Here is a 24229-nt window from a genome sequence, read left to right on the forward strand (position 1 = left end):
CAATATAGTAGCCAGATTTCATATGCAACAACATATTATGTAATATATACCAAACGCAAAATCATCAAGACTCATATTTTTCATTGAAAATTTTTTCGAATTTCGAATGTTGTGTGTGAATTCCTAAGGTACCAGACTGCTGAGGTTATCGGTCCCTAGACACTACGTAAACTAACTAATGCTAAGAACAACACACACACATATGCTCGAGAGAGAACTCGAACCTCCGGCGGGAGCGGCCGCACAACCCGTGACAAGGCGCCTTTAACCGCGGGGTCGCTCCGGGCAGCTTTTTCATATTTCGAACAGTATCTTGCTTATATCCAAAAATCCCAATATCCATGACTGTTAATGAAATGATGGGCACATCACAATGAAGCTAGCATGTAAGGTATAAATAGAGCAAAACTAAACTTTTCTTCCGAATAGTTTCCGTAAAATTGTTGAAAAAAATTTCTGGGCTTGCGTCTCGATTCTATCATCGCCAACCGGCTGGCAGGGGTAAACATCGTCCTCCCCTTCCGAACAAACGAATGAATTCGCTCAGCATTGGAACGGCCACCGTATCCTTTAATTATAATCATCTGGTATTATTAGATAACCTTCAATGTTCTCTCTTTCCTCATGCGAATAATAATCGTCGTTTATGTAGTCAAAACCTTTGTACAGTAATGAACACTACCAGTTGACTTCATCCAGTCGTATTAAATTTTCCACGTAACCATTAAAGATAGCATTTGTTTCCAAATCTTCCTTTTCCTTTATAAATGACTCGTAAATGTCCACAGTAGGTGCATGCCACTTCTGGTCTCTAAAGTGTTGGTTCTAGAGAAAGATGGAAAAGATCTCGTGGATAGCGAAGTTCACAAACGCGAAATTTTTTGGAATAAAAGTGGAAGGATATCGGTACAATCAACAGTGCGTAAAAGAAAATCTCAGTTAATTGCTTGTATTTACCGTTAACGTGTTGGAAGGAATGATTCAGGCGAAAAAAGGAAGAGAAGGGCCTACTCTGCTATTCTGTTCAGTTCACAAATCGATGATGAAATTGACGAGTTGTATGAGAGACCCCCATAATCATATGAAATGAAATACGGTCCTGGGGAGACAAGGCTATAGGAGAATATAATGGTTCAAATGGCTGTGAGCACTATGGGTTGAAATGGCTCTGAGCACTATGGGACTAAACTTCTGAGGTCATCAGTCCCCTAGAACTTAGAACTACTTAAACCTAAGGACATCACACACATCCATGCCCGCGGCAGGATTCGAACCTGCGACCGTAGCGGTCACGCGGTTCCAGACTGTAACGCCTAGAACCGCTCGGTCAGCCCGGCCGGCTAGGAGAATATAGTTCAGAAAAAATGGTTGGAAACGAGTACGACTTCTAGAGGGAGGGCTTCGGTAAGTTCTAATCAGTTGTACCAAACACACTCGGCGAGAAAAGAATGTCTGGTTGTGAAAGTCCAGTAGGAAAGAAACGTCATGGAGGGACTATAATGTCATTCGCCAAGTGGTTGAAGTTGGCCTGGACGGTATATCCAACAGCTGATACGGACATCTACCATAACTTACTACAAAGAATAGACGGAAATTCGAATGGTAAAAAATTTGAAGCACCGGAGCAGGAACTTGCGGTGCTGACGAAGTAGGAAACGATTCAAAGAAGCCGAAATTTTACAAACCATAATATGAGCGCAGAGGACCTAAGGAGAAAAGCAGAAAATTTTAATCAAGAGAAATTAGTAATGGAGGAACAACTATAAATGCAAGGTAAAGCTAAAGTAACGGCCAGTAATAACTGAAGAAGTATTTGAAATTATTAACAACGGAGAAGAGTATGAGAATACATGGATCACAAAATAAAACTGTTTAAAGAGTCATATTATATTAGAAAAAAAAGAGCAAAAATTTAACATTGGAGAGAAAAAGTGAATAACTGAAAAAGGAAATTTCTACTTTTCTTACCACCAAGAAAAGTAGAAAAGTGCCAAAACTACGTATGAGTGCAGATAGCAGCACAGATGTGCAGACCTTAAATGGTAGTTACACTTGAGTTCCCTTGGAATAAAGAAAATTGCAGTAGTACAATGTAAGTGTTGAGTTGATGTGGAAAGGTCTGAGATATTAATACTCTGACCGGATTGTTTCAAAGCACTCACAAGTGGTGAGATGCAAAATTGGAAGCAAAACTCAAGCAAATTCCTGCGGAACTGATAAATCCAAACACAAGGACTACATCAGTGTGTTGTCCCTTATGTCCTAAACAGATAAGAAGTATGTAACCTGCTCGTATAGCTTAACATACAGCGCGCTAAGCTTGTTAGACAGATAAGTGGACCAAACACGAGTCGAATATGTACTACGGATTAAAAACCATTTTTATAGCACACCAGCTAACCTGAATGTGGTCCTAGGCTGTTTTCCACCCTGTTTTATGCAAATGCTAACCTGGTCCCCAGTCTCTGTCTCAAATAGGATATATACAAACACTAGAACTACAATAACAAAGAGATCAAAGTTTACACGATTTACAGACGTGGTAAACACGACTTCTCTCTCTTAAGTTAACTCACGACTATGGCGACAGGAAGGATATCAAGCACAAAAGTATTAAACTGGAAAAGAAACTTGCCAAATACTGAAAACTGCAGCGCTGTTGGACGGTGTAACTATTAGGAAAGAGAGAGGGGTAGCTTCTATGCAGCCGATTAGCATAATGTACATCAGGCTAGAAGATACTGTGGTCGATGAGCTATTCCCTTAGCGGTAGATACAGTAAGCGGTCGTTGTGTTTTTTGCGGTATCGATTGTATTATCGTTGACTGCACCTGGCGTGGGTGGGCCGCTCAAAGCTGCACGAAAGACAGCGCTTCAAGCAACTGCAGTTCTAAGCTAGCCCCAGACTGAATGCATCTATAGATTTACCAGCACTAGTACATAGGGCTGCAGTCAGGAACTTACATCCAACTGTCACGACGCTACTAAGCATTACTGAGAGGAACGTTCAATAAGTAATGCAACATATTCTACTTCTCGTCCCATTTCTGTTGAAAAAATGCGTAATTTGTTCAGTGACATCGTCGAATATTTCCGTTTCAGCCCCTATAGTTTCATTACCTTCCGATCGGTGGCGGCGCTGTATGTAGTGTTCAAACTGGCATATGTTAAGGATGTGCGTTGGAAGCAGAGAACTATAAGCCTCACACAGTTGTGATTCCTGCGATGTTGGAATGTGCGGAGACTCTCATTCGAGGTGATCGACGGATCACAATGAAACACCTCGGTGCTCAAATCGACGTCTCTATTGGTGGGGCTGACACGTTTGTCTTCCAGTTAGAGTACTCAAAGGTGTCGGCCCGCTTGGTTCCTCACCGCCTAACAGGAGACCATAAAGAGCATAGAAGGACCGTTTGCGCGAAATTGCTTGGACGTTACGAAGTTGAACATTATTATTTTTCCATAAAACATCGTCACAGCCGATGAAACTAGAGTTCATTACTTCGAACCGGAAATAAAACGGCAGTCAATGGAGTGGCGCAAGACCACTTCTTCTCTGAAGAAGAAGTTCAAAGCCACACCCTCAGCCGGTAAAATTATGGTGAGAGCTTTTTGGGACTCTGAAGGAGTTATTCTGTTTGATGTCCTCCCTCGTAATATAACGATAGACTTGGACCTCCTCCATGACAACGCAAGGCTTCACACAAGGCTGCGCCTCCGGAAGGAGCTCACAAAACTTCATGGGACTATTGTTCCTCATCCACCCTACAGCCCGGATGTCGAAGTTCCAATTCCTGTCCATTTGGCCCAAAAAAGCACGTATTCAGCGTGTGGCGGAATCGGTTTGTAGTATTTCGTGACTTTAATTACTTATAAATGATATTTCAGGTAGATAAAAAAAAAATATAAAACCAGTTACCTATTGTCAGCGCAACAGTTCGTTTGATCTCAAAAATGATTATCCCGGCTAATATTAGTCACTCTGCTAAAGAAATCTCCACTTGACGTTGTGTAGAAATGTCTGAAAAGTCGTGTGAGTTGGCACTAAATTGCATATCATTTATCAGATTTTACACAACTGTTACTTAACATGGAAGTACTTTTCTCTAGCAAAGGGAACATTTAGTCACAAAATACTACCCGCGCATAATACTGACGTATGACTCCCATAAAAATATTTCATGTAAATCGTCAGAAATAATTAGGCTTGATACATCAGCAATTAAGAATTGATATTAGGTAACGTGCTGTGAACACTATTTTTAAAGATTCAATCTGAGTTGAATTTTGTCTTTTAAAGTAGATTCGGGACCACCGGTGCGCATTTTTTCCATTCATTTACATCTAACAACATTTATGTTTGTTAAAATTCTCGATTCAAAACTGCCGCAGAGAAATTTTTGCTAAGATGGCGGCAGACAGACGATAGTCAATTTGTCTATTGTTATTCTCGATTTATGTTATCAAGGTAATATATTTAGATAAAACTCTTTAAGCCTTTTATCTCTATTCTTTAGCATTTAAAATCATTTTCAATGATAAATACCGCTGTAAACTACGTTGTAAGTTACTAGCGCTAACGGCTGTGCTCCTAATCGCAAAGCTGAAAATTTAAACTTAAAAACATTAATTAAATTGGATTACAATTGAAATAAATACAAATCCACGTCTAGATAATAGCCACTCTATTCTTCAAATGATAATTAACAATATATAATTACAGGTTTTCTCTTTACAGACCTCACACGTCTCCCGTCCTAATAGTTCATCGGTTAGCACGGGAAGAACAACCGAACCACAATTATCACACATAACAAAAAAAGATTATAATTGTCGTTGTCTATGAATGTAGTTGTCTGATAATAGTTTTAATTCACACAGAAATTAGATTATTACAGAAATAATGAAATAATTATCGTCATTTTTACACGATACAGCCCTTTTGTACGTAGTATCGATAATATTTGTTGAAGTTTGTTCACTTAGTTCATTTTAACATCTTGTGGCTAGAACATAATGTCGTGGGAAACAGTACGTGAATGATTGTTGGTTACTGATACGGCAAACGTTAGCTCCGACGTCGATCAATAGAGTAGTAGCATGCGGGTATACAGCCCATCGCAGTAAGGTGGTGTAAGGACGTCGCGTCGAACGGTGATTATGTTGAAAAATACAGTGGGGAACAATATGATTTACTGTAATCCTGAATAAAACAAACCTCTCGGAAAAAATGTGTTGCATTACTTATTGAAAGTTCCTTGTAATATTCAGAGATCCAAATAAGTGTTCAGCATTCAAGACTATTTGGTTCTATCAAGAACACTAATATAGTTACACATAACTCCGTACCACAGAAGAGCCTATAGCGTTCAAAGTTGTGAATAATTATTAAGTGTAAATAGTGTAAGTAAACTTATTCATACATCTTTTAGTAGATATCTGTTTGTAGTCGTTGGCTACCTCGCCTAACGACACAGACATTTTATGTTTAATCATTGAATGACGCATTTAAAAAATCAAGAGACATTCGCGATAGCAGTAAATCCAAAGAGATTGATGAGTGACCCAAAATGAAATAATCCGAGGAGAACATGGATGTAACTACGTAAGTATGTGGCAATAAAATAATCAGAAATCAATGAGAATGGTACTCCTGTATATAAGTCACAATAACGGCGAAATAGTTCAGTCGTGTTTCAAACGGGCCTTAAACGCAAGTGTAGTTTTCCGGAAAGGGAGGGTAGAAGCTCGTTGTTCTCTGCCACGTTTCTCTCATTGCCTAGCCACATACAGCAAGCTAATAAAGAGCTCAGACGCATACTGGAAGACGGTTAATGAGATGCGATGCAACTGTAGTGCACAGTGGGTCGAAAACGCACGGCTAGTAATTAAACACAATTGAAAATGCAAATGATCGAACAATAATAGGTAAAAATGAGTCGCGGTTACAGGGAATGGCTCGAGACTCTCAAGGCGAAGAGGCTGAGTGCGGAACAACCAACATAAACGTAGGGAAATCTGAAGTGGCGCTAATCACGAAACTCCTCGGGTATCCAGCAGAGCAGTGAAGGGAAACACCTGCAGCGAATGAGGCGTTCCGGCAGCCTAATAACAGGTGGCGCCAACAGCAGCGGGCTAACAATAGGCGTGATTACGTACGCGAAAACCGCTCGCTACGACAGCGGGGAAATACCCGCGTGTGATCAGTTGGGCGTCGGGAGAAAACCTTACGGGGATACGAAGTGTGCACAAGTGTTTATTGTTTGCCCTCCCTGTCGCTATTGCTGTGGCATAACTTCATACGCGTACGCGCTCGCTCCTCTCCGTGTGTGTGTGATTGTGTGTGTGTGTGAGTGTGGTGTGATGGGGAGGGAGAGAGGGGGTGACGAAGAAGGGAAAGTAAGGACGAGGAAGGGAAAGGACGCTTTTCAGTTATTGAACGAAACTCATGTAAAATTATCAGGCAGTAGAAGCAATAAAAGATATTTTAAGATATTTTTATACAGGGTGTATCATAATGAGCGAAAAATGACCCGGGTACGAGTATAGATAATAGAAATAATAACGGTTCAGTAAGATTTGGTCCGCACAAAAGCCATTTTCGAGATAACTGCGTATGTGTGGCTACGTACTGCCACATACTTCCGTGTGCAATATTGTTCCAGTTAGTAAAAATGTTATCTTGCGGATTAAGAAAACGTTCACATCTGTATTTAAATAATCGTACAACTGAAGCGGCTTCTTAGTCCCGGAGATTACGAGTCACAGCTATGCTAGCTCTGTCTACAAGGCTACCTGAAGTACAGATGTATTTGAAGCGCAACCTGTGCAATAAAGTCGGCACTTAACTGGGCTCCGATTTCACTGGCCGCACATTGTTGTGGAATGGGGTACACGCATGACGGGGCAGAGGCACATTTGGGTTCCAATATTACCTGACAAACCTCTGGATTTTTCTGTCTTTAGCTATTCTAGAAGTGTACAGCTCTCCCACTGACACGGTTTAGCAACTGCAGCTACAAATTTCACAGTTAAAAGACGATCACTGTTTTATTGACTGACCAAACCACTATGGTTTTTCTATATCCATTCTTTTGATTTGTGTCCTGTGGGACTTCGTTGACCTTTCACTTGTATCATAAAATAAAACACCTCCAGCCGCCGTTTTGATGCTATATCAATATACTGCAATCAATTTCGGTAACTCCGTAAAGCCTGAAGATGGTTTACTGACGAAATTGATTGCAATATAACAATACCAAAACGACGGCTGCAGGGGTTTCATTTTATTACGTAAAACAGTATGATTACGCAAGGTTAAACTCTATTAATCGTCTTTATTCAGTGAGGAATAGGGTGGCTCAGGGAAGCAATATGAACGCTCATGTGCTCACATGCAGTGACTCAAACATTCATATAGTAAACGAAGATAATATTCACCATTTTCTAGTAAAAGTTGAGTCGTCAAAGCAGGCCTGTGACTGGCAGCGAAATGAAACTCGAAACTCTGTTGGGATATCGATGAATAACGTCGATCGTAACTGGGTAGGGAACCCGTTTGGCCCTTAATTGAATCTAGTTGATTGTCAGCAAAATTATCACTCTCCAGAACTGCTTCTAGCAGCTAACTTGAAATTACACAATATTCCTAACTTGAGAAATCCGAAATAACTCCCATCGAAAATCAAAAAAGTCAATAGAGAAGCAGCTCGTCATACTCATCACATTCCAGCTCAGCGACACTCCGGCGACTAACTCTGTACAAAAACCAACCTGCCTCGGCTCCATGTCCACAGACTGAGAAAACGTGGAGTGGGATAACCGACCAATCAACAAGATGAATTTGTGAGTGGTGCGAGGTCCCTGTTCCAATCAGATGACGTCTGTTTCGTCTTCCTTAAATTTTTCCATTGTTTCAGTGTCTAAAATATAAAAATCGCATCCTCTGCATTTAGGTCTGAGACAATCAATCGCGAGGCAGCCCGTTAAGCTGGCGTTCTCAGTCCTCTGGCACAAAACTGAACCGAAAAAGACCACCTTAGTCCACCAAACTGCATTCATTTGCAATTGCACCCACATTCATTCAATCCAACGATCATCCATGTTTAAGACAGTGGTTACAGGTATGTGGTGTGGTGAATATAAAATTTTATAGAAATGAATTTCGGTTCCGAGCGGGATCTCCGTCCTTGGTATGGAAAAAAATATGAGAAAACACAGGCAGAGAAAAGGCGCTCTCTGGACGCTAAAATCACAAAATTATATGAAAGATGGATTGAGGACGCCTTTCATAGTCTCGTCCTGCTTTACCAAATGATACGGGGATCTTTCCAAGAATTCGCAGCCACTGCGGTAATGAGTTCAAAATGGCTCTGAGCACTATGGGACTCAACTGCTGAGGTCATTAGTCCCCTAGAACTTAGAACTAGTTAAACCTAACTAACCTAAGGACATCACAAACATCCATGCCCGAGGCAGGATTCGAACCTGCGACCGTAGCGGTCTTGCGGTTCCAGACTGCAGCGCCTTTAACCGTACGGCCACTTCGGCCGGCCGGAAATGAGTGCAGCAGTGCACCCAAAGGGGAGGACGACTCGTGCAACTTCTCCTTTCAAAGGTGAAAGTGCACAGTAACTTGTAAGATGTGATGTGCTAAAGCCGTATTGTATATCTTGTTAGTGTATGCCATGGGTGTAATTTTGAACCCATTTAGGTGGGTAGTTAATTGAGAAGCTTACATTACAAACACAGTTTGCAGAACGACTTATCGCTGTTGCTCTGGCCTGCACGTTCGCCTGACATATCTGTGCCGTGGCCAGTCGACAACTTGTTTTTCCTAGTCCTCTGCAGCCAGTATCGATGCTTCATAGTCGTACCTCCAAACTTCGCCGCACTGTGTTTCCCAGCAGCTTATTTCCTTGTCAGGACGTCTAGAAGCTCTGATTGCAGCACATGGTGGCTCCATCCCATACTGAACTCTCACGGTCAGAGTGCATGTACAGTTCCGTAATTCTGACAATTTGTGTATTCTTATGGTCTCTAAAGTGTGGAATAAATTTCATGGCTATCATATGTCTCCCCCACGGTGAATCAATTTTCACAGACAGTGTATTTCTCTAAGAACTAGTACTCAATTTAAGCCCCATTTTTCACTTCAGTTTTCAGCAGCACACCTTTAAGGCACAAGTGACACAAGCGGCTGCTTGAGGTGCCAGTCCGAGAGGGAGTAGGAGGCACCCAAGATCAAAATAACTTTTCTGTGCAATTTCTCAACTTATTGGGGAATGTGGCTACCAAACGACGACTCAAGTTGGTATCCACAGTCTATGAGACTGTACACATATCATCAGACTTGCGGAAAAATTTCAGCCACTGAATCCCGAGGATAGCAAGGACCGAAAAGTGCGAGGAGTATCGCTCAGTCAGCTTAACATCTCATGCGTCCAAGTTGCTGACAAGAATAACATATAATGTCAACCGGGTATTAGCATTAAGTTAGTTGTAACTTATTCGTCTCCTAAATAGATAGATAGATATCCAGCGATCACAGGACCTGCAGACCACGCGTTGCTTCCACAAACTGCCTACATTCCCTCCTATTTTGTGCCCGGTTCCTCCAAGTGTCTTCAATCCCCAGCGCTGCCAAGTCCTTCGCCAGGTCGTCCATCCGGCACTGCACTGGCCGTCCAATGCGGCGTTTGGTGTTTGGTTTCCCTTCTAGTGTCATATTCGCCTGTCTTCCATACGGCATACGGGCTATATGGCACACCCCTTGTATTCTTTTGCTCTTTATCTTCTGTGGGATAGTTATCGCGTCAGAAGGTAGATTTCCTCGTTTTTCCTCCTCCATTCTTCGTTATCTAAATTCAGTACCCATATCTTCCTTATTACTCTTCTTTCAAATATTAAATGATTTTCCTTTTCTTCCTAGACATGCCCCATGTTTCTAAGCCGTACATTACTGCTGGGCATATCACTGTGGTGTAGATTTTCATCTTAGTGTTTACTGAGATCGATTTAGAGCCGATCGTCTCTCTGAGGGCATGCGTGCATTTCGTTCCCACTGCTATTCTTTCCATGAAGTTCAAATTCAAATGGCTCTGAGCACTATGGGACTCAACTGCTGTGGCCATAAGTCCCCTAGAACTTAGAACTACTTAAACCTAACTAACCTAAGGACAGCACACACAGCCATGCCCGAGGCAGGATTCGAAACTGCGACCGTAGCGGTCGTGCGGTTCCAGACTGTAGCGCCTTTAACCGCTCGGCCACTCCGGCCGGCTCCATGAAGTTCATTTTTATGTTGTCGTCCGTGGTAAACCAAGATTCCAAGTACTTGGACCGATGTACTCTCTTTAACTTCTTGTCATCTATCTCAATAAATTCTTCCTGCCCTTGTCTTCTTCCTAAGTGCATGAACTTTGTTTTGTCTTGATTCCCTTTGCCCTACCTTCTGTGCGTAATTGTACATTTTCTGGTACATCTCTTTTAACTCATGCTTTGATTCATTTAGTAGTACTATGTCATCTGCATATGCGAGACAAGTGAAGTTACCATCCATCTGTACTCCAGCCCACTCCTGTTGCCTACATTCCTTCATTACTTTCTCTAAGATGACATTGAACAGAACACATGAGAGAGCTTCCCCTTGTCTGAGGCCGTCTCCGTCTCTGATGTTTCTGATGTGATTCATCGGAAACATAATGCTACCTTCAACCCTTCGATACAAGCTTGCACCATTCTCATTAGCTTCTCAGGGATTTTGAAGTCAGGCATTGGATTGTATAGGCTATTCTTGTGCATGCTGTCATATGTTCGTTGGAAATCGGCGAACAGGCTGTAGATATCTTTATCATATTCCCAGTGTTTTTCAAACAATTCTCAAAGAGTGAATGTGGGATCTATTATCAATCGGTTTGGTCGAAAGCCAGCTTGGTACTCCTGTATGTTGTTCTCTATGAATGTTTGCAATTTTCTGAGGATAATGATGGACAGTACATTATACGTTACATTCATCAAGCTGATTCCTCTGCAGTTACAACATTCCATTGTGCTCCCCTTCTTGTATACTGGGCATATTATAGCCAGTTTCCATTCTTCCGGAAGTGTCTTCTTCTACCATATCAAATGGATCAATTTATATATAAGTGTAAGCTCTCACCTCCCTCCTTGATTAATTCTGATGTTATTCTGTCCTCCCTTGGGACGTTGTTGTTTCTGAGTCCTTTGATTGCGATCTTCGCGTCTTCTTCACTAACTTCCCATTCTTCTTCATCTTTCCTATCCTCCGTAGTGTCTGCAGGTAACATCTCATCTGGGTGTATGCGATTCAACAGTTCTGAGAAGTATTCTTTCCATCTTTCTACAATTCTTTCCTTGTCATTTATCAAGATGACGGTCTTATCTCTAATGAAAATCGTTGGACTCTGAAATCCATGTTTCCGATTTTTTATGAAGAGGAAATGGTTCAACGAGACATGCCAGAAGGCTACAGAAAAGAGAAGGAAGGTGAGGGAGAAGGGGCTAGCTAACAGGGAGAAAGAGCAGAAAAAGGAACATTTTATAAACCTCACAAGGAAGACAAAGCGAATCCTAAGAGCAGAGAACAGAATACGTGTAACCAGTTTGCTAGAACAAGTTGAGGCAGAGAGCCAAAACAAGAATTCAAGGCAATTTTTCCAATACAAAAAAATTCGTCTACTAAATGACAAGTATATATTTTTTTCTGCAAATACGTTTCCATATTTCATAATAGATGAATATTGAAATTTGTGGATAAAAATCCTATGAATATTGCAAAAATTCCTTTATTGGTAACTAATTTTAGCTCATTGATGAACCATCTTGAGATCAATAAAAATTATTACGTAATTCAGTGTGTATCAGCCACCAGGCGTTGTCGACGGTGTATAATAATACCTTGTAGCTGATAAACACTGAATGGAGCAATAAACATTTATTGGTCTGAAGATGGATCGTCAATGAGCTGAAACTAGTTATCGATAATGAAAGTTTTGCTACATCATTTTAACATAATAGGTCGCCTGTCTCCCTCTATGACAATGTTAAATAACAACAAAAAGAACATTACTCAATTCAAATGTTCACGATTTTAATAATGAGTACAATCTTCAGCTAGATGAATTAGTCAACATTCTTAGCTCATATATCAGCAAGGTTACTGAACAATGAATATAACAAGAAGAACTTTGATTATCTGTATTAATCAAACACTCTTGTTTCAAAAGAATAAATGCAGTATTCTTCTGGTTCACTGTCGTTGGCATTCCCTGCCGACTGGAATCTTGGAATGGTAATAACAGGTGAACAGCATAGCAAATAACGAACTATTATAACAGAAAGCCACAGAATTAAAAATAGTATTTAAACCCTTGAAAACGGCAATTTGAACACAGATCATATCTTCTCGCAGAAAACTCAGGAGATGCACAACATACTTTTCCCAAACCCTAAATCATTTAAATCTACAGCAGAATGCAAACTAAATAATTATGGTTGAATGCTTTTGACTATACTGTACGTTGACACTCCATAAATCAACGTAGCTTAAGGACAACAAACAATAATTATATTAAGAGAACTCCACAGGTAATAATAGGAAAAGAAACATTATTCAACCGTTACGGTACGACTCAGAGGGATATCTGCTATCACACGGAATGAATGACAGTAGTGGACATAAACAAAATGTATCCACCATGGCTGATGCTAATAAGCTAAAGCTCAATGCCAGTCTCTGGTGAGATCTGAAAGGACACTGTTTAACATAAGGTTCTTAACAAAATAATTTTCGTCTGTGACCCTCCTGGAATAACGAATTCTTAGCAGTCGGTGTCGGGTGCCAATTTTAATGAGTCATCCTCACTTCCTTCTTAATGAGCTTCTCGACGTCAACAGCCTGGTTTGGACTGCAGGAAACGCACCGGAAACAAAGGCAGAAGTGGAAGCCTGCCGCTGGGCCACCAGGAGCGATATGAGCAAGTAGCACAACTAAACCATCAGCGGAGACACCGTCCACATTTCCGTCAGCACACGACCCCTGCACTTACGTCGGCATACGCCGGTTACCCCCTGTGGGCAAGGAAGGTAAACACGTACTCGCGAGTCTAGCGAAGATACGGTCACAGGTACATTACTGATGCCCTGCACTCGCATAGATCAGATTGGAGAAGAAACTTCAGGATCTGTAAGATGACGATTAGCTTGGCTTTAGGAAAGATAAATCCACCAGAGGCGCTCTTCTGACGTTGAGCTTGACAAATGAACTCAAGAAAAACAAGTCATGTTCATAGAAAAAAGCGTTCGAAAATGTAAAATGGCGCAAGATGTATTAAATTCCCAGAAAAACAGGTGTTTGCTATCGAGAAAGACAGGAAGTATACAATATGTACAAGAAACAAGATGGAAAAATGAAAACAGGAGACCATGAACGAAGTGCATCGATTAGAAAGGATATAAGACAGGGACGTAGCCGTTCATCCCTACTCTGCATCTATATGACGAAGAAGCAATGAAGGAAATAGAAGGAAAATCAGGAATTGGACTAAAATTCAGAGTGAAAGGATTCCAATGACAAGATTTGATGATGAGTTGGGAACACTCAGTGAAAAAATTGTAGGTCTTGTTAAAAGGAATAAATAGTCTGATGAGCACACAGTATGGATTGAGAGTAAACCGAAGAAAGAGAAGTTACTGAGAAGCATCACAGAAAACGGTGGAAGCCGTGATTCTGGTACGCCAATCGGTTGCTGTTCTGCTAGTGGTTTCTGAGTGAATTTGAATTAGGGCTTTTGGATCCTCAGCATTTTATTTCTTCGAAGGAGGGCTAGTCGAGTCTGTTATAGAATGTGAAGTCTCAGAAGATCCAGAAGAAATCCACAGAAATGGCACTTTCCTGTGAATGCCACCAACTATGAATCCAAGGAAGCAAAGACCATGAAGCACCTACTGGTCTGTAGATATGCCGTACATGGTCCACTGAAGGAGATTTTCTGCTTGCGACTCCGAGCGCTAATGTAGTTGCAAGGTTTTGATCAACAGTAGTGTAGCTTGATAGTTCTATGTTGGTAACAGGCATGTATAGTATTTGTTTCTGACTAGGATAAACATCAGGAAACCCTGCTCAGTACTCTGAAAAGCCGTTTAGTAATTCAAGAAAGACTAATGTTTGGTGTTAAGTGTCTGACGTCCTCATGGTAAAACGATTCTTTCACCTGATGTTAATGCTAACCGGCAAATCTAGATATCATTTAATTCATGTGTGCATCAGTTCACTTGAGATGAACGATTGGGTGGATGCTTTCAGCAAGACGGAACAGCACACACTCACTCTCTTTAGAAACTTGTCACGTGTACACGAGGTGTTCGGTGAGGAAATAACAATCAGCAGAGACAGTGCAGTCTCCTGGCCAACTCGATAGCCTCACCTCTCCTACTATGATTTCTGCGTGGGACAAACTGAAGGCTCAGGTGTACTCAAAACATTCATGCCGCTATCCCTCAACCAGTGCTCCTATGCGTATCTCACAGTTTGATGAACCGAGCCCAGCGCTGCATCTGCGTCAAGTATGGCCATTCCCAGCATCTTCTCTGATGCTCGCAACAAAGTTCACTCCCGCGTCTGTCTTATTATTTTACAAGTCAATTTTTTGCCCACCCTTTACATCGGTGCTTACAGATGACGTCTCCTGTGTCCCAATGGTGATAAAACTTCCGATCCATCCGTGAACCTGGCTAGATATACCTTAGGACTGCGTTTTCTTTAGTAAGAGCAGATGTCATGCTGATTTAAACAGTACGAGAACACATGTCGTGGGTGCTCTTTCCCTTATGTCGGCTAAGTCAATTTTTATGGGTGGGCGCCAAAGGCTTCATCTATTTGAAGAAAGTCATCGTTCCATCAGGCTGTGCTTAAAATTGTAAATTATGTAGCACAACTAGTTTCGACGTTAACACATTTTGAAGTGCGTCTGTAACAGATGTGGATGCATCATTCTCCGCAACAGAAAATCACGTGTATGTGTGATTACGTATAGCACAGTCGTCAAGCTGCATGATCTCAGGATGCATCGACACAAACCACATCTACAGACATCGGTTTCGGTACTGTCACGTATGTACAAATGTTAACACTTGCACACAAACGATGCTACCAGAAACAGCTGTGTGTGTGTGTGTGTGTGTGTGTGTGTGTGTGTGTGTGTGTGTGTGTGTCTGTCTGTGTGTGTGTGTGTGTATGTGTGTGCTTCATGGCGATGCATAGCGAGCTAATGCATCTTAACGGCCGCCCAAGTAGTCTGAAATCCGTTGGCCAATGTATAGATTTTCTAAACAAACACATTGTCGTTTCTTCCGAAGGACATTATTGACTCTGAAAAGTGTTTAAACGTAGAAACCCCCGCAATTTCACTAATTATGTACGCACTAACGTACTAAATACGTGGATCTGAAAAGAGAAAAACAGTCGAGATCAAGAGAAGGAATGTTTTTGTAAAATATATAAGACACTATCAGCCTCGATTGTGGTAATGAAACCAACCTTTACCTAGGTTTCAGCTCAAGTAATTGAGCCTTCTTCAGAAGATATACCTGATTCTATAATATGTCTAAGAGGGAGTGGTCTAGACCATGCCCTCGTAGATATAATATAGAATCAGGTATATCTTCTGAAGAAGGCTCAATTACCTGGGCAGAAACCTAGGTGAAGGTTGATTTTACTACCGCAATCGAGGCTGATAGTTTCTTATATATTTGATTATCACGATTGCTGACTGGGCTGCAACGTTGAAAGTGTTAGTATTTGTAAAACCTATTCAATCCTAGAACACTAAAGAGGGGCAAAAGTTACATTGCTACTAACTCATTGCATTTATTCAAAGGAAGGCATAATTTATAGATTATGAGTTACTTAATTACAATAATTAGATCTCCAGTGATGTGTTACATACCAAATTAAGTACAAAAGTCCTGTTTTATATCCTACTGCAGTAGTAAGTTCGTAGAGGGTTTAATAATCTAAGATTAATAAGCGGGTTCTGTGAAAACTTTTGCAGGGGAAAGTTGGTGAACAAGAGAAAAAAGTTGAAAGTCGCACCTACGATCGAGGTCTTTGCGTAGCGGCCTTGGTCTTGTTAGGAAAGCCACTGACAGCATAAATCAGCATGTTTCTACAAATATTGACTTTTTTCGGTAATGAACACGCTCATCCCAGAAAAAGACGGCTTTTAAGCTGAACAATCTTTTCTTCTTCCTTTCTCATTTTTCCGGACAGAAACTAATATAAAACGCACACGGAAAATACCACATCAGGTTTTATTTAAACATCGATGAAAGAGTACCTCTAAGATTTGTAACCGTACTTTACATAACCTGCGATTCATCAAATCTGAAACCACATTGCCATGATACAAACCCGTACTTGCAAAGGTGAGCCTAGTTCGTTCAGTGACCAAGCTCCAGACTACTGATTCACAGGTCTCGAGTTCGTTCCCTAGTTAGATCTAGGATTTTTGTCTCTTATTTATGAACTCTTCCACCTACGACAACGTTAGTGTGAATCATTCTGAGTAGTACCGTGATTCAGCATCCACGTCAAACCTCAAGTTTCCGTGTATTTGGGTGGGTTAGTAACTTCGAAGGTCGGGGGAAGGAAACGTTGTACCACCTCCAACAGAACTGACCCGAACACCAAGCGGTGTTCAAATCAGCCTTCGGGTCATTCGCTGATTTTTCCTTTTCCTCGTAATGATAATGGCTTATCGTCCTCGACAATAAGATCATTTGCAACGAATTATTAACTCGGTTATACTAGTAGAAATTGGCCCCGGTATTGTTGAAAAGCCGTCTTGGCAGCTGAAGTATTTTTTAGACACCATGGGATAACTGAAACCGGATAATAGACACCATGGGATAACTGAAACCGGATAACTGGACAGGAAGTGTAACTACGCTTCTAAATCCTTAGTTTGGATAGAAGGAGTAGTTGACATAAGATGTATGGGAATATGTATAAGAAGATGTATAAGAACATGTACACGAACCACAAAGTCAGGCGGAAGGCGATGCACACTCGTCATTCGCTGTGAATACTGTAAATTTCAAATGCGAAAGACGATGAAAATAAAGATCACACTCTGATGTGTTCAAGGCGTATACCTATGTCTTGTCTATCACACTGTTTCCGAGTAACTTTGAGAGATAATTTAGGTGGCTACCTTATGTGTTATTGAGAAAGTATTATTGTAGTCTCTGGTCAATTCAGGGTTTCAGAGCTAGATATCTTACATATATAGTTTTAAAATTACTAGATGTCAAGTACACGACAATACATGTGATTTTGTTTCGTAAGATTGCATTGCTGTTGTAAATTGTTGTAGACCCGTCACATGGCTGTAATAGTTCGTTACCAGAAACTTTTCAATGTTAAATGTAATGGATAGATGAATTGTGATGTAATTACAATAAATTTTACAATAGTCCAGTATTTAAAACTTTTGGAATCCAAAACATGCTTTGGTTGGAAATTATTTCATTATTTTACGACTGATTCGGATCCGTTCGATCATCATTAGATGCTACTAGAAGAGACGAAACGATCTACGATTTGTAAGTTTACCAGTGAAAGCATCATGAAGGAATTTGACAGAACTGATAGTAATGTTAAAGTACGTGTCGTCAAAAGCGACTGAAAACCAACATACCCGTCTTCAGAAACTAGTAAACAAAACACGACGACATTTTAGTGAAGATAGGCACCGTTAAAAGATATACAAGTATGAGAATACTGCGATAACCAATAATGATCCGTAGCGTAGGATCACTGTCATGACAGTGTGGTTACTGTTGCAGCACTAATAACTGCAGAGGCTTTGCCACTGGACGTCGCTTCTTACACTCACAATTGACAGTTGCGTGTTATAGAACAGTGATAAGAAAACTAAAATTATTCATTATTCTGTCAATTATACAATAAAAATGGGCTGGGATAATATCGTTTTGTCCATGGTAAAATATTAGTTGTAATTTTAAAATTCTTCATGGACACTACTAAAGAAGCTTATACACTATGTGATCAAAAGTATCCGGACACCCCCAAAAACATACGTTTTTCATATTAGGTGCATTGTGCTGCCACCTACCATCAGGTACTCCATACCAGCGACCACAGTATGCATTAGACACCGTGAGAGAGCAGAATGGGGAGCCCCGCGGAATTCACGGACTTCGAACGTGTTCAGATGACTGGGTGTCACATGTGTCACACGTCTGTAGTCGAGATTTCCACACGCCACTTCCACTGTTTCCGATGTGATAGTGAAGTGGAAAAGTGATGGGAATGTACAGCACAAAAGCGTACAGGCCGACCTCGTCTGTTGACTGACAGAGACCGCCGACAGTTGAAGATGGTCGTAATTAATAGGCAGACATCTATCCAGACCAGCCGGCCGCTGTGGCAGAGCGGTTCTAGGCGCTTCAGTCCGGAACCGCGCGGCTGCTACGGTCGCAGGTTCGAGTCCTGCCTCGGCCATGGATGTGTGTGATGTCCTTAGGTTAGGTTTAAGTAGTTCTAAGTCTTAGGGGACTGATGACCTCCGATGTTCCATAATGCTTAGAGCCATTTGAACCATTTTTTCTACCCAGACCGACAAACAGAAATTCCATACTGCATCAGGACCCACTACAAGTACTAAGACTTTTAGGTGGAAGGTGAGAAAACTTGGATTTCATGGTCGAGCAGCTGCTCATAAGCCACACATCACGCCGGTAAATGTCAAACGACGCCTTGCTTGGTGTAAGGAGCGTAAACATTGGACGACTGAACAGTGGGAAAACGTGTGGAGTGACTAATCACGGTACACAATGTGGCGATCTGATGGCAGGTTGTGGGTATGGCGAATGCCCGGTGAATGTCATCTGCCAGCGTGTGTAGTGCCAACAGTAAAATTCGGAGGCGGTGGTGTTATGGTGTGGTCGTGTTTTTCACGGAGGTGGCTTGGATCCCTTATTGTTTTGCGTGGCAGTGTCACAACACGGACCTACATTGATGTTTTAAGCACCTTCTTGCTTCCCACTGTGTGAAGAGGAATTAGGGGATGACGACTGCATCTTTCAACACGATCGAGCACCTGTTCATAATGCACGACCTGTGGCGGAGTCGTTACACGACAATAACATCCCTGTAATGGACTGGTCGGCACAGAGTCCTGACGTGAATCCTATAGACCACCCTTGAGATGTTTTGGAATGCTGACTTCCTGCCAGGCCTCTCCTCAGTGCAGCATTCCGTGAAGAATGAGCTGCCATTCCCCAGGAAACCTTCCAGCATGTGACTGAACACATACGTGCGAGAGTGGAAGCTGTCATCAAGGCTAAGGCTGAACCAACACCATATTGAATTCCAGCACTACCGATGGAGGGCGCCACGAACTTGAAGTCATTTTCAGCCAGGTGTCCGGAAACATTTGAGAACATAGTGTAATGAAGTTTATGCCCTTTCTTATTGCGAGAAGTTCAAGTGGATACATTTTTATCTTTTTACCCAACGTTATCAGATTGATTAGATCTTTTACTTTGGAACAAGGTTTTATGCATGCAACACATTTTACAGGTACTTCACTGTTTACATGATTAGAAAGCAGTTTGGGTTACACCTAAGCTCAGTAGGAATAACAGTGCTGACCAGGATCTAACAGGTATGCTACTACTGTTACTACTACTACGGATAATAATAACAATAGCAAATAATAATAATATTATTAGTGAAAGTGACTTAACAACATACAAGTAGATTAATGTGTGTACAAAAGTGAAACAATGTAACAAGTTAGTTATAAGAGAGAAAAAATGGGTAAATTGCTCCCCTTAGGAACTTTAGGAAATAAGAAACGTGTTATGTGGAACGATAGTATTTGGTTGTGACGGGGTAAACGGTGTTTACATAAACAACAGCAGATGGTATTATTGTTTTAGGAGCCAGGCAACAGCTGTCTTTTAAAACCATAAATATTATTCCGTGATGAAGGAGATAATTCCAAAGTAGGATGTTTGCTATCGAAAATGATTTTGAGAAGGCTTCTGTGTAATGAGGTGGAACGAAAATACGAGTAATTTTATTATAATGTGTACGAGTGTTTCTGTTATGCTGTTCATACAATAATGTTACGAACGAGGATAGAAATCTAAAATCGTATACGTTGATCACACAATGAATCTGACACAGAATATGGAAAGCAGTGCGTTGGATGATTAAAGAAACTCGAGACGACTATCGCCGCAGATATACAGTACAAAGGCGTTCCTCACCGGATCCAGTCTTTTCGCAATATCTTCCAGTCCCACGCCAGCAGATATCGTAATTGGTGTCACAGTTTTATGACAATTACCGTGATCCTAAATCGAAACACTTAATTATTGCTGCTTCATTTTCACGACGCATGTTGCCAAGTGTCACAGATGTGCTGACAGCCTTTCACCGAACTTATTCTGCAACGACTTCCTTGTCAGTCAAAGATATTGCATTACAATTTTAATGAAATTCATAACCGGCAAAACACAGGGGTAATGCCGCTCCATGACATATACACCACGACGTTACTCACTATGATTGATAGCAGCTCTCGCTCCTTGTAAATGAACATCTTATTCATGCGACTACAGTTAAAGACGTTTACTCTTTAATTGCTACAGCTCTATCGATTTCGCCACTGACATGAATTTATCTACAATAATTTGACTTAAACAAACGTAGCGTATAGTACATAAAAAGACGAACTGGTCTGTTATTGTTTTATTACACGATTGTCGAACAACTAATGGGAACAGTAACATTCATTGCATATATCTGATTATGCGTTCGGTGCAACTGAAAGTGGAATGACTGCATAAAACTAACTGCAAAAAGATATACGCCGCACTGATATTCATTGGAAGAATCTTCAAGAAGTGTTGATCACTCACGAATCACGTAGCTTACAAAACTCTCGCCTGGCCGATACCTGAGTATTGCACCTCAATATGTGATCCGTGAGAGTAAGAATTGACGGAATAAAGAAAACCCAAAGAATAGGAGCGTGGGTTTTCACGTGTTCGTTTAGTAAATACGACAGAGTCGCCGAGATGCCCGCCCATTTCCAGTGGCACACATTACATGGGAGGCGTTGTGCACCACGATGTGATCTACTGTTAGAATTATGAGAGCGAGTTAGAGAATAGGTGGAACTAGTAACTGAGAGACAAATGGGAGTTGTTCGGAAAAAAGTCTAATAACTCCAATTTTGATCCTGTCAGTAATTTTATAATTTTCGTGGCACAAGTCTTGTAGTACAGCAAACATCCCTTATCGTTTGTTAGAATTGCTCTCGTAGCTTTTTTATAACGTTTTACAGTAAACTGTTAAAGTAACTGTTGTGCCTCGTTCAACCAGAACCCCTTTTTCTTTCGAACGACGATGACCAAATTTGTATGAAGCGAACGTCAATCGATTGTTTTCGGAAAACGGGAGCATGCCCTCACTATTGATGGCTTTTTGCCGGCCGTTCTGGCCGAGCGGTTCTAGGCGCTTCAGTCCGGATCCGTGCTGCTGCTACGGTCGCAGGTTCGAATCCTGCCTCGGGTATGGATGTTTGTGATGTCCTTAGGTTAGTTAGGTTTACGTAGTTCTAAGTCTAGGGGACTGATGACCTCAGATGTTAAGTCCCATAGTGCTCAGAGATATTTGAACGATTTTTATGGCTTTTTTTTTCGTCAACGGCAACATGCGCAACCCTAATTTCATGATCTGTAGTAATGTGATCAAGAAATTCGTGTCTTTCACCTGCGTAACCTAACAAGAACACGAGATCAGACACATTCTATGGATGGCACAGTCATTAAAAAAATAATAAAATAACAATTAAAAAATAAAAGTATTCGTGATTCGGCGACCCTTGTGAAAAACTTTTCGGTCCTGTCATCTGATACCACGCTTGCACATAACTGCGTTACTTCTGTCTTCACATCAAAATATCTCACTACATTCCCTTCACGCACAAATGTCATGTAAAATTCTGTAGGTTTTTCTTTTTCACCCACAGAAAAAGAATCACTTCACAGTCGCTGGGATTTCCGATCGCAGCTGTCATTCCAGACGTTTGCCTTCCTCTCGGGCACTGCCTAACGTAGCAGACGGAACTTACTTCACGAACTGCCTATGTTTGTCGCTAGCAGCAGTCCTTGCTTGCGAAATAGATGATGGTTTCATAAAACGACATCGCTGTACCTTGCAGGACTCGCCTTAGGATTAGTAATTTCAGCAATAAATAATTTTAATCCAATGCATAGCCAGTACTATCTCTCGACTTGAACCCTACAGGAAAATATTGACATTCTGGCTACAACCGTATTGTTGCTAACAGACCTCCTTCGCAGACTGCATTCACACTGAGTGCAGCTTTGCAGGAAGATTGAGGTGCGATCCCAGTGGAGTAGTCATTAATAACATTGTACACACATGTGCTGTGTCGCCCTCGAGCTAGTTGCTCGTCTCAGTGACTCAACTTGTGGTACACAAAATTGTAACATCCGTTTAAAACTTTTAAAATACGAGTATGTATTGTATTCTAATAGAAATTCTGTACCTACTGTACTTACTGGTTCCATATTTTGTCTATGATACGTTACAATTCAGAAGGAAATTTTCTGTTTTTCATGACTTCTCTTTGAATTTGGAATAATATGTTCAAATTGCAAATGCTTATTGCAAGACGTAATTACTGATCTTTCTAAATTATTAATTTGATACCCAAAACGTATCTGAAGTTCGTTACAGTAACTGCAGGCGTATTATACTTAGTTCTGACATTTCTGTGAGCAATTAAATCCATTGGCTAACGAGGTCATCAGAAACGAGTACCTTCTAGATTATGTGTGTGAGATAACCGACCTTGTTACCTCCATATATGGTGTACGAAGGTGACGATAAGCATGTCAGATGTCTGTTTACTGGAGGTGGGAGAAAACTGATTAGGATCAGTGAGCTCATCGATGTTAGGCGTGCAGTTCATCTACACAATAAAATGGCTCTGAGCACTATGGGACTTAACTTCTGAGGTCATCAGTCCCCTAGAACTTAGAACTACTTAAACCTAACTAACCTAAGGACATCACACACATCCATGCTCGAGGCAGGATTCCAACCTGCGACCGTAGCGGTCGCGCGGTTCCAGACTGTAGCGTCTACACAATAAGTTCAGTTTGATCATCATGTTGTCGATCTGTGTAATGGATTCATATAATGAATATAGACTTTCCCAACATATACTAGTGAGGAAGAGCTCTCTGGTCCAACATCCCGACACTTCGGAAAGCAGCAATATTTTAATACTGCCACCCGGCTGGAAAAAAGCGAGAGTTTTCCATCAGGATTCATGTAGAGTTAGAAAACTTACAAAAATTGGGTGTCACTAATTAATTAGTGGGGTAAAAAGAAGTGAGTCTGTAACGCCGGAAATGCATATCCTGCTATTTCCATCTATTGTACTATACACTTTTTACTTATTATGTTACCTGAAGATATGACATTTCTGTGTCTTTATATATTGTAATTGCTTTACAACAGCGACGGCCGACAATAAGTGTTTGTCGCCACCTCCTCGATCGACGACTTCAAACCTTCAATCAACCAACAAGGAAGACCGAAACCACGTAAAATTTTAGAACTGTATGGCAGACGTAAGCTCTTCAAACTGTTCCATTTGCATCACTAAAATACAGCAACTTAGCATGAACATTTGTTGCTCATTGTCCCAATTGCATTACCAAGCAGGGTCCCTTCCTTTTCCGAAATGAACCGGAGTGTCGTTGGAATTCAAACGCCAGCATTAAAGTAATATCATTCCATTTCACTGCTTTAATTTCAAAGTTCAGTTAAATTATTCATAGTTGGCTACAATAACCATACAGAACTATATTTAGATTACACAAGCACAAATTGAGAGTGAGAGTTTTGTTACCCTATTTTAGCTTACCTGTGACTGCAGCTCAGCTTGGTACGTACTAAATTTTAGTATTGTTAATTGTTCAAAATCATTTAATTCAAGTTCAAAGTTAAATCTCTTATTTCTAAATTGCGTAGATTCAAGTTGCTTTTGAGATGATTGTTGAGGTAGCCCAAAAGTAACATTATTTTATTTAATTTCGTGGTGCTTCAGAAACAAAGTTCACTATCAATTTC

The sequence above is a fragment of the Schistocerca americana genome, chromosome 3 (genome assembly GCF_021461395.2).
Source record: "Schistocerca americana isolate TAMUIC-IGC-003095 chromosome 3, iqSchAmer2.1, whole genome shotgun sequence".
NCBI lineage: Eukaryota > Metazoa > Arthropoda > Insecta > Orthoptera > Acrididae > Schistocerca > Schistocerca americana.